The sequence below is a fragment of the Dermatophagoides farinae genome, chromosome 5 (genome assembly GCF_024713945.1).
Source record: "Dermatophagoides farinae isolate YC_2012a chromosome 5, ASM2471394v1, whole genome shotgun sequence".
Classification (NCBI taxonomy): domain Eukaryota; kingdom Metazoa; phylum Arthropoda; class Arachnida; order Sarcoptiformes; family Pyroglyphidae; genus Dermatophagoides; species Dermatophagoides farinae.
In genome coordinates, this window is record NC_134681.1 from 1,863,504 (window position 1) to 1,872,762 (window position 9,259).

The following is a 9,259-nucleotide window of genomic DNA, read 5'->3' on the forward strand; positions in this document are numbered from 1 at the left end:
ACGATAATAAAGTCTTCAAAAAATGAATGAACAAAACGAAACCAAATGGAAATATTTGCTTCATCTTCATTTAAAATTTTCTTTTTCTTTTTTTTTAAAGAAAATCGCCAAGACACCAGGCACCAAAATGATTACCTTATGATTTCCCCTTCGCTTTCCTCCCCCACGAAAAAAAAATGAAGACGACTTTATTTGTCAGGTTTCACACACACACACACACACACATAGATTGCCCTGTTTTTTTTCTTGCTGTTTTTTTGTTACTTTACACGCGAGCCGCTGACTGCTGGACACACGGACACACACACACACACAGTGGACGAGATAACATATTAGACACGGTGTGGTCCAGCAGTTTTTTTTTTTTTTTGTTTGCAAGTTTATTTCAATACCGATCCGATCAAATTTATCAATCGGATTGAAAGATATCTTTTCACTTAAAAGATTCATCAAATGTTGACCATCATTTTCTGTGTGCTATAGTTGTTGCAACAACAACAAAAAAAAACATGGCCACATAGAGATCTTTATTTATTATCATTATTTGCACACAAGAAACCAAAAAAAAAAAAAATTGAAAAATCTCACACCACCAATTGAGAATCGTTAAAAACTTCTTTTTTTTATCTACCAGGAGAAAAAAAATAACAACAACATACCTATCTACGGTTAAAGGTTGAAATATTTTTGTTTTTGTGTATTTTATATGTGGATAACACCGACAAATGTATGCACACCAACACATGCAAAAAAAAATTATGAATCTAATGCTGCCACCTTGACCACCACCAAGGGTCATCTCATCTCATTGACAATCAAAATAAAAAAAAAAACTAAAGATGAAAAAAAAATTTGACCCTAACAAGCGCGCCCAGCGCATATAATAATGCACACACACACACACACACACACACCCAAAAAGTATCGAGAAATTGAAAGCTATCATTTTTGTTGTTGTTGTTGTTTGGCTCAAACAAAGTTTCATGTCAAAATCAAATTTACAAATCAATAGTGAATTGACTTTTTGGTGGTCTCGTTTTGGGTAACAGCAACAACAACAACAACAACACACTATATTTAACTTGTCAAAAGAAACAAAAAATGTGGAAAAAATTCATATCAAACACACAAGGATATTGTTTTTTTTTTTTTTTTTTTTTTGGCCAACCACACTGAACCCAAAAAAAAGTCATAAATTAAGTTATATGTTGATGGTCATCATGGTAATGGTGATGGTGATGGTAATGTAATATAGAAAAAAATTTTGAAAAAAAACCACCATCATTGCAATTTGAATTTATATCTTTTATATATATATTGCATTGACAAAAAAAAACATATTGAAAATTTTCATGCATTCATATCTAGGGTATCTAGGATCATCATCATCATAGTTTTTTTTCTCTGCAAAATATTCAACAGCTCCATCCATTTTCGACACCATCATGATCATCATCATTATAATAATCATTTGATGATGATTCGGGCTACCACCATCATGATGGTCAAATTTTTGATTTTGCTTGCCACAAAAAAGAAAAAAAAACTAAAAATTTATGATCGTTAAAAAAATGGCGACAAAAAAAATAAAATAAAATAAACCGGTAAAATGAAGAAATTATGTTCAATGATCAATGTCACACATACACAAACACACACACACGCACATCATTCATTTTGTTGTTGTTGTTGTTACCTGAAAAGATCAATGATTATTTTGCAGGTAAACAACAACAAAACAACAACAACAAAAATGAATCAAACGTGTATCAAATCAAACACAAAGTGATACGTTTGATTCATCGTAGTGTCAACTATTTTTTTTTTACCATTTTTTTTCATTTCTCTCACTCATAATAAATGACTACAACATCATCAAAATGAATGAAAACCAAAATTTTCAATTTGTTACGCATTTTTTTTTCGACACTCGACTAGAAAATAGAAACATCAAAGTAGGAAAAAAAAATCCATCACAAATATCGCAGATTTAAAGAATGGCAATCTCCTATGTGCCACCGTCTGATGATGATGATGATGATGATAAAGATTGAAAATGCTGCGAGATATATTCACCACCACCGCCAGAATGGGAGAGCTAGTGCACACTTACAAATTAATCTGAAAGAAAAAAAAATTTGCAATGAATAATGATGATCTGATCTCAGAAAAATGTTGATGACATTTTTTTTTGCTAAACTAATGTTTTTGGTGACAAATTTTTTTTTCTTCTTCTTCTACAACCTGAAAGATAAACACTTGGATTATGAAGAGAAAAAAAAATTATCCTTAAAAACAAATGGCCAATTGCCATCACCATTACCATTATCATCATTAAATGTTTTTGTTGTCTTTGATGATGGCTGTGATGATCACATATATATGATCGACACTAATCGACAACACCTGACCTCGAATTTATCAACAAAAATCTTGACCAGTTTTCTTCTTCAATATCATTATTTGGTGGCATCAACCACTTTTACCTTTAATTGAATCTTCTCTCTCTCTCTCTCTCTCTCTCTTGTTTTAGTGGATTAAGTCATTTTGTTTTCTCAATTTTTTCAAAAAAAAAGTGAAAAAATTTTTTGTTCAAAACTTGAGCACATCAACCGAAATCATCATCATCAATTATTTTGACAAAGATGAAAATCGATAATTTTCATTCATTCCATTCCATTCCATTCAATGATTGATTGATCCATTCATTCATTCATTCATTCATTCATTTCGCAAAGATTACGGCCTTTTTATATTCCCAAATAGTGTAAAGCCGCAGATTTCAAGAAAAAAAAACGAGGAAAAAAATTATCATCAATACAACACGAGCATAAATTTAAATAATTTAAAAGAAAAACAGAAAGAATGGATGAAATTTATGTAAATCAAAAATTTTTGATTTGCATAAATTTTCCTTTTTTCCAACGATGATCATTTCATTTCAGATACACAGATTCATTTTTTCCAATTGCAAATATTTTAATGTGTCCATGTGCAAGCATCCAATTTATGGGTTTTCTATTTTTTTTTCTCATTTCATTTAACCATGTTTGGTTTGACCTTTCACCTGAATTTTTTTTCTATATTTAAAAATAGAGTGGATTGTTATCATCATTGACATCAACAACAACATCATGAAATGTTCAAACAATCAAATCGCACACACACACACACACAAAAATTTATATATATATCGAACGATCGATTCGAATATATATTCAAATTCTCACGCCATAAAAAAAATAATGATCAATCTTGGTGGTCCTAAAACGAATAATATCGAAAAAAACCGGTCGAAATTTGATGATGTTTTTCTTATGATGGAAAAACAAATTCATTCATTCGTTCATTCATTCATATTCACCAAAAGACGAACAAACGAACAAGAATATTGGAATTCTGGAACATTCAAGAAATGAAATGAAAGAATTTTTGGCTTGTTTTGTTCGATATGTAGCCAAACATTTTAATTGTACAAGCTAAACGTGTACACCGGAGAAAATTTTACAACTTTGAAACTCTCAATTTTTTTCTCTCTTGGATATCAATGGTTGATCAATAACAACCAAGGCATGCTAGTGAAAAAAAAACATAGATAAGCTCTGTCGTTCTCTATCTCTCAACCGATGAAAAAGACCACCAACCATATTTTTTTTTTTTTTTTTTGCTTGCAAAATTCTTGCCATTTTTTTATGGTTTTCCATTTGTTTTTTTTTCACGAAAAAAAGATCAATAAAATCATCAATATATCAACAATACACATATAATCATCAAAAGGGTTTAATTTTTGTTTTTATTTACTTGAAACAAAAAAAAATGTAATAAGCATCGAAAATCTTTTGACTAACGACTAGTTTTGCTAATCGTATGAATTTTTTTTGTTGTTTTGGTCTTTGAATGTAAATACAATGTAGAAAAAAAAACGAAAATCAAACGATTATTGACACTTCCGTGTGTTAAATCAAGAGAAATGTGATTTTTACATCCAAAAACATTTGCATTTTTCTTTCAATTTTTATTCAGTGTAGTACGATTACAAATACTGTAACATTTTTTTTCCACAAAAATCATATGATTTTCCGTTCAAACAAACAAACAAACGGGGAAAAAAATTCTCGTCATTTTGGTCAATTTGTTTCGGCCAATTTAACCATTTTCAAATCTGATAATAGATAGATAGATAGATTGAAAATCAATGAAATTGATTGAGAGATCAAGTGAATAAAGATAACTTCAATCGGCAATGATTTAGGTGATTTTTCAAGAAAAAAGGGTCATTTTTTCAACACACACACACACACTTTATTCTTATCTGTGGAACAACGAATGAGAAAAAAATGGTACACCCTACACCGTGCCACCACCAGCTATCGAACCAATCACCATAGTCAAGAAACAAAAAAAAAAAAAAAAAAAGAAAACCTGCACCAACCATTTGCTGTTGGCATTATTTTTCTCTAGGTCATTTCATTTCATTTCATGTCATGTTCATGTCATGGTATGTCATACCGAGACGGACAATTGCGGGACCCAGCAACAAAAAAAAACCAAAGGTGGTCCACAATGATTCAAGAAAAAGGGGCCATATAATTTTTTTTCTGGTTGAATATCATCATCATCATTATTGATTGTGATAATAGAAGCCGCCCACCCTTGGAGATTGTTTTTTTTTACATTCATTCATTCAGTGGAGCTAATTCGATTTTTTTTTCTAGGTTTAACTTTTTCTCTTTTGCTGACAATAATTCATGATGATAGTAATTCAAAACAAAGATCTTATTTAACCTTTAAGAGTCCATTAGTGTTAAATTATCGGCACAAAAAAAACCCTCAGGTGCACACACACACACACGGACCAGAAAAATTTTTTTTTTACCATTTTGCAACAGTGGACAGCCACAAAATGAAGCAATCATAAATTATTTAATTTCATTTATAAATAAATATCACATTCTGATGATTATAAACTTTCTATAAATTCACTGTTGCTGTTGTTGTTGTTGTTGTAAAATCAATTGGACATGGTCATTGTGAATTGGTCAATGAAGCCATTATCATCATCAATTTTTATTTTTCAAATGTGGTTTTTTTGGGTTAATCAATGGGTGTTTTCAAGAGTTCATCATTAATTTTTTTTTCTTTTTTTTCTTGGGTTTCAAAGTTCATTTTCAAGCAAAATGAAAATAAACAAAAAAAAAAAAAAAACAGACGCACACACAGACACATAAATTAACTTTGTAATCATTGTAAAATATAATTATGAATATTGATTATTGATTTTTTTTTCGGAAAAAAAAGAAACAACGAAAAAGGAAAAATTTTTTGTTCAACAGCTGAAAGCAATAATATACGAAGACCTGAAGACATAAAAAAAAAATTTGATCATATCAATCACGTGATTGATGATGTGCAATCACCAATAAACAAGAAAAAAAAATTGTGCATGTGCCTCGGTCATCAAAAACAAAAAAAAAAGAAGGAAAATTTGAAATTAGTCAATTTGTATTAATGAATGAATGATCAACAGGTTATCCATCATCATCATCAACGTCATCGTCATCATTGGCGATTGTCCATACACACACACACACACACTCATTTGGTTTTTTTTCTTTTCGTTTCTTGTTCCGTATCTCATTTCATTGAAATTAATTTTTTTTTCAAATGAAAAATTTTTAAATTTTAATGAACAAAAAAAATGAATTTTTTTTTTCAATAACAAATGATGATTTGACTACCAAACCAAACAAACAAACGACAATCATTATCATCATCTATAGCTGATGATGAATTTGTAATATTTTTTTTTCCTATTTCAATGGCCATTTGGTCATTCATATATATATGTTATCTATTATCATTGATGATTGATATGTTGAGACAAAACGACAACAACAGAAAAAAACAAAAACAACGGTAGCATCAATGAAAAGATGAATAGAAAAAACAAAACAAAATACTTATTGAGATCATCCATCATTCAATTCTTTTCCATTGTAACAAAACAAAACAAAACAAAAAATGATTTGAACAAAATGTATCGAAATAGCCATTTTTTTTTAATTTCATCCAATAGCCACAATTGTTTGTTTGTTTCTTTCTTTTTATTTATTTATTTTTTAGATTCAACAGAAAAAAATTCAAATTTTGATATTGTTTTTCCAAAAAAAAAAATTGAGAAAAATTCCAATGATGATGATGATGATTTCTAAAGCATCATTCATTCATTCATTCATCAATGGATTGATTGATAAAATAAAAGTCAAGTAGCGATAAAAGTCAATGATGATGATGATGATGACAATTGATTTTTCCTTGATGATGATGATGATCATCATCATTAGTAAATAAAGCCAAATGGAAATGATGATGATGATAATAATGATTTGAATAAACAAAACTCTACAAAAAAGATCTTGGTGGTAGGTCTTGTTTTTTTTTTTTTTTTTTTTTGATTATTATCATCATCGAGTTGACCATCCATGATTTAAATTTGAACAAATCAATCGTTGGTTGGCTAATCGGATCAATCGAATGATTGATTGACCTAAATAAAAATGTGTGACCAAGAACAATATAAATATATATGAATATGAATATGAATCCATTTTCAACGTCAAACATCATTAATTATCAGTGCATTGTTTTTTTTTCTTCTTGTTAAACATCTTTATATATATTCATTTGTCAAATGTCACCCAAGTTGATTAGTAAGAAATTGTGGATGTTTAATAATGAAGATGATGATAATGATGATGTCTAGACTAGAATTTGTTCACCCATTGAGTAATGGAAACTACTACGGCAAGAAAAGAAAATGAAATCGTGAGATTTTTTTTTGTCTCGTTATTGTTCCGGGAAAAAAATGAAAATTTTTTTTTTTCAGTAAAAATTTGTCACCAAGCATGATGTCTGTGAAAGGTTTTCATTTATTTATTTATTTTTTTTTCTACTTCAAAGATATTTGTCGCCAACCAATCACAACAAGAAACACATAGACAAATATATATACAAAAAAATTTACAGTCAAAAGTTACAAAATTTAAACAAAACAAAACAAAACAAAAAAACAAACATTTCAAGACATTTGTCATTTTGAATATGATTTTTTTTTTGTTTTTGTTTTTGTGCTACCGTGCTACTGGTCAAACAATTTATCTTGTTTTGTTTTTTTTCCCACTTGAAAATGGGAATAAAAATTTTCACACCTTTATCACATCAATTTTATTCATTGACAAAAAAAAATGACAAAGTAAACAGAAAAGCATTTTGGTTGCAGTAAAGGGGTTTTTTTTGTACTGATTTCTAAATTGTCATGATTAAAATTCAAATTGACATTTTTTTTTTTTTGATAGAGAAAAAAATTCAGTCTGTTTGTTCGTGTGTAAACAAGCAATAAAAGATGATCATCATGATTTTGATGATGATGATCATTATTTATTCACCACCAGCACCACCACCAACAACAACAACAAAAAACATTTGGTGAATGATCTTCTGTAATGCGATCTTGATGATGATGATGATTTGGTTGTATTTTTTTTTTATTCTCTCCTTGTATTTCGTGGGAAAGTTTTCATGTTCTTTGTTGTTGTTGTTGTTATGACTGAAATGGCGTAATTATACAGATACACACACACACACAAGAATAAGAATATCAAAAACCGTAATGAATAAGAACAACAACAACAACAACAATCATCATCATCATCATCATCGAAAGAAATTCTCACCACCACCAACAACAACAACAACAACAACAACGCAAATTATCATCATCATCATCATCATAAATAGTAGTAGCAATTGGAAATAATGGGGAAAAAAACCCTTTTTTTTTTGTTCATTGATTACAGTAGTAGTAGTAGTAGTGTAGGTATCAATTTTCACAGAAATCAATATCCAATCAAATTGATTCTAAATCATTAAAATTCACAATGAGATTTTTTTGGAAAAGCGAAAAAATTTTTTTCTTTGTTTTTTTTCTCAACAAACAACGACAATTGTTAATCATCATCATCATCATCATCATCGATTGACTGATCTTCAGTCCTATTTGTGATCATCAATTGATCATCGCCTCGATTTCAACTAATGACAAACGAAAAATAATTGCTTAATTTGTTTTCTCAAGTTATGCCCATGCGCAATAAGAAAAAAAAATTTGTTATATTGATGTCTTTGAGTGTGTGTGTGTGTGTTGTGATCATTATCCTTTATTTATTCATTCATTCCGAATAACAACAACAACAACAACAACAACAGAAAACACAACGAGAAAGAGCGATAATGTCTATATTTATAGTCATCATTTAATGGCCAGTGAAGAAGATGAAAAAGATGAAAAAAAAACGAATCAAAATGTAGCACACTAACAAAACAAAACAAAAAACAAATTTTTGAACATGAAAATGGATGGATGGATGGATGGATGGATTTTTTTCGCATTTCTTTTTCTATGTTTTGCATTGCATTGATAGATGGTTGAATCGATATATAGCTTAGAAATGTGAATGAATGTATGAATGAATTGATGATGACCGATGAACGATGAACGATGGACACACACACACACATACGGATGAATGGATGATGATTATATGGCTGGCTACAGAAGAAAAAAAAATTCGATATCGAATCGAAAATAATCATTAAGGAATTTCCCATGTATAGATGATAATGATGATTATTGATCTTTGAGGTGGTCGGTCAAAATGATGATGATGATGATAGATTAGATTGTGCCGCGCTGTAAAAGGCACCTGTGTTTGTGTGTGTGTGTGTGTGTGTGTGTGGCGTAGGTCATCATCATTTCATTCAAAGTCATGTCAAAGTTCGGAAGTCAGGTTTTTTTTTGCTTTGTGATTTTTAAATGATTTGTTTCACCATCATCATCGACATCAACCACCGCGTTGCCATTACCACCAACAATGAATTCAATGATAATCCACTGGGTATCATATCATTGTTGTTGCTGACAATATAATGTCTTCATCTTTCCATTGATTGATTGATTGATAGGTCGATCGGTTAATTAGATCGTTGAATGTTGTGTATTTCAAACAAAAAAAAAAAGAAAAAAAAATCGGCGGTAGTCATATGATATTTGAGCATATAAGTGCAATGAATGTAAAGAAGAAAAAAATTCCAATATTCATCCATGAAGACACACAGATAACAGATGACAATCGAGACCTAGATCTATTTTTTTTTCTCGTATTTATTCATTCAATCAAACGTTAAGTAATTGATAATGATG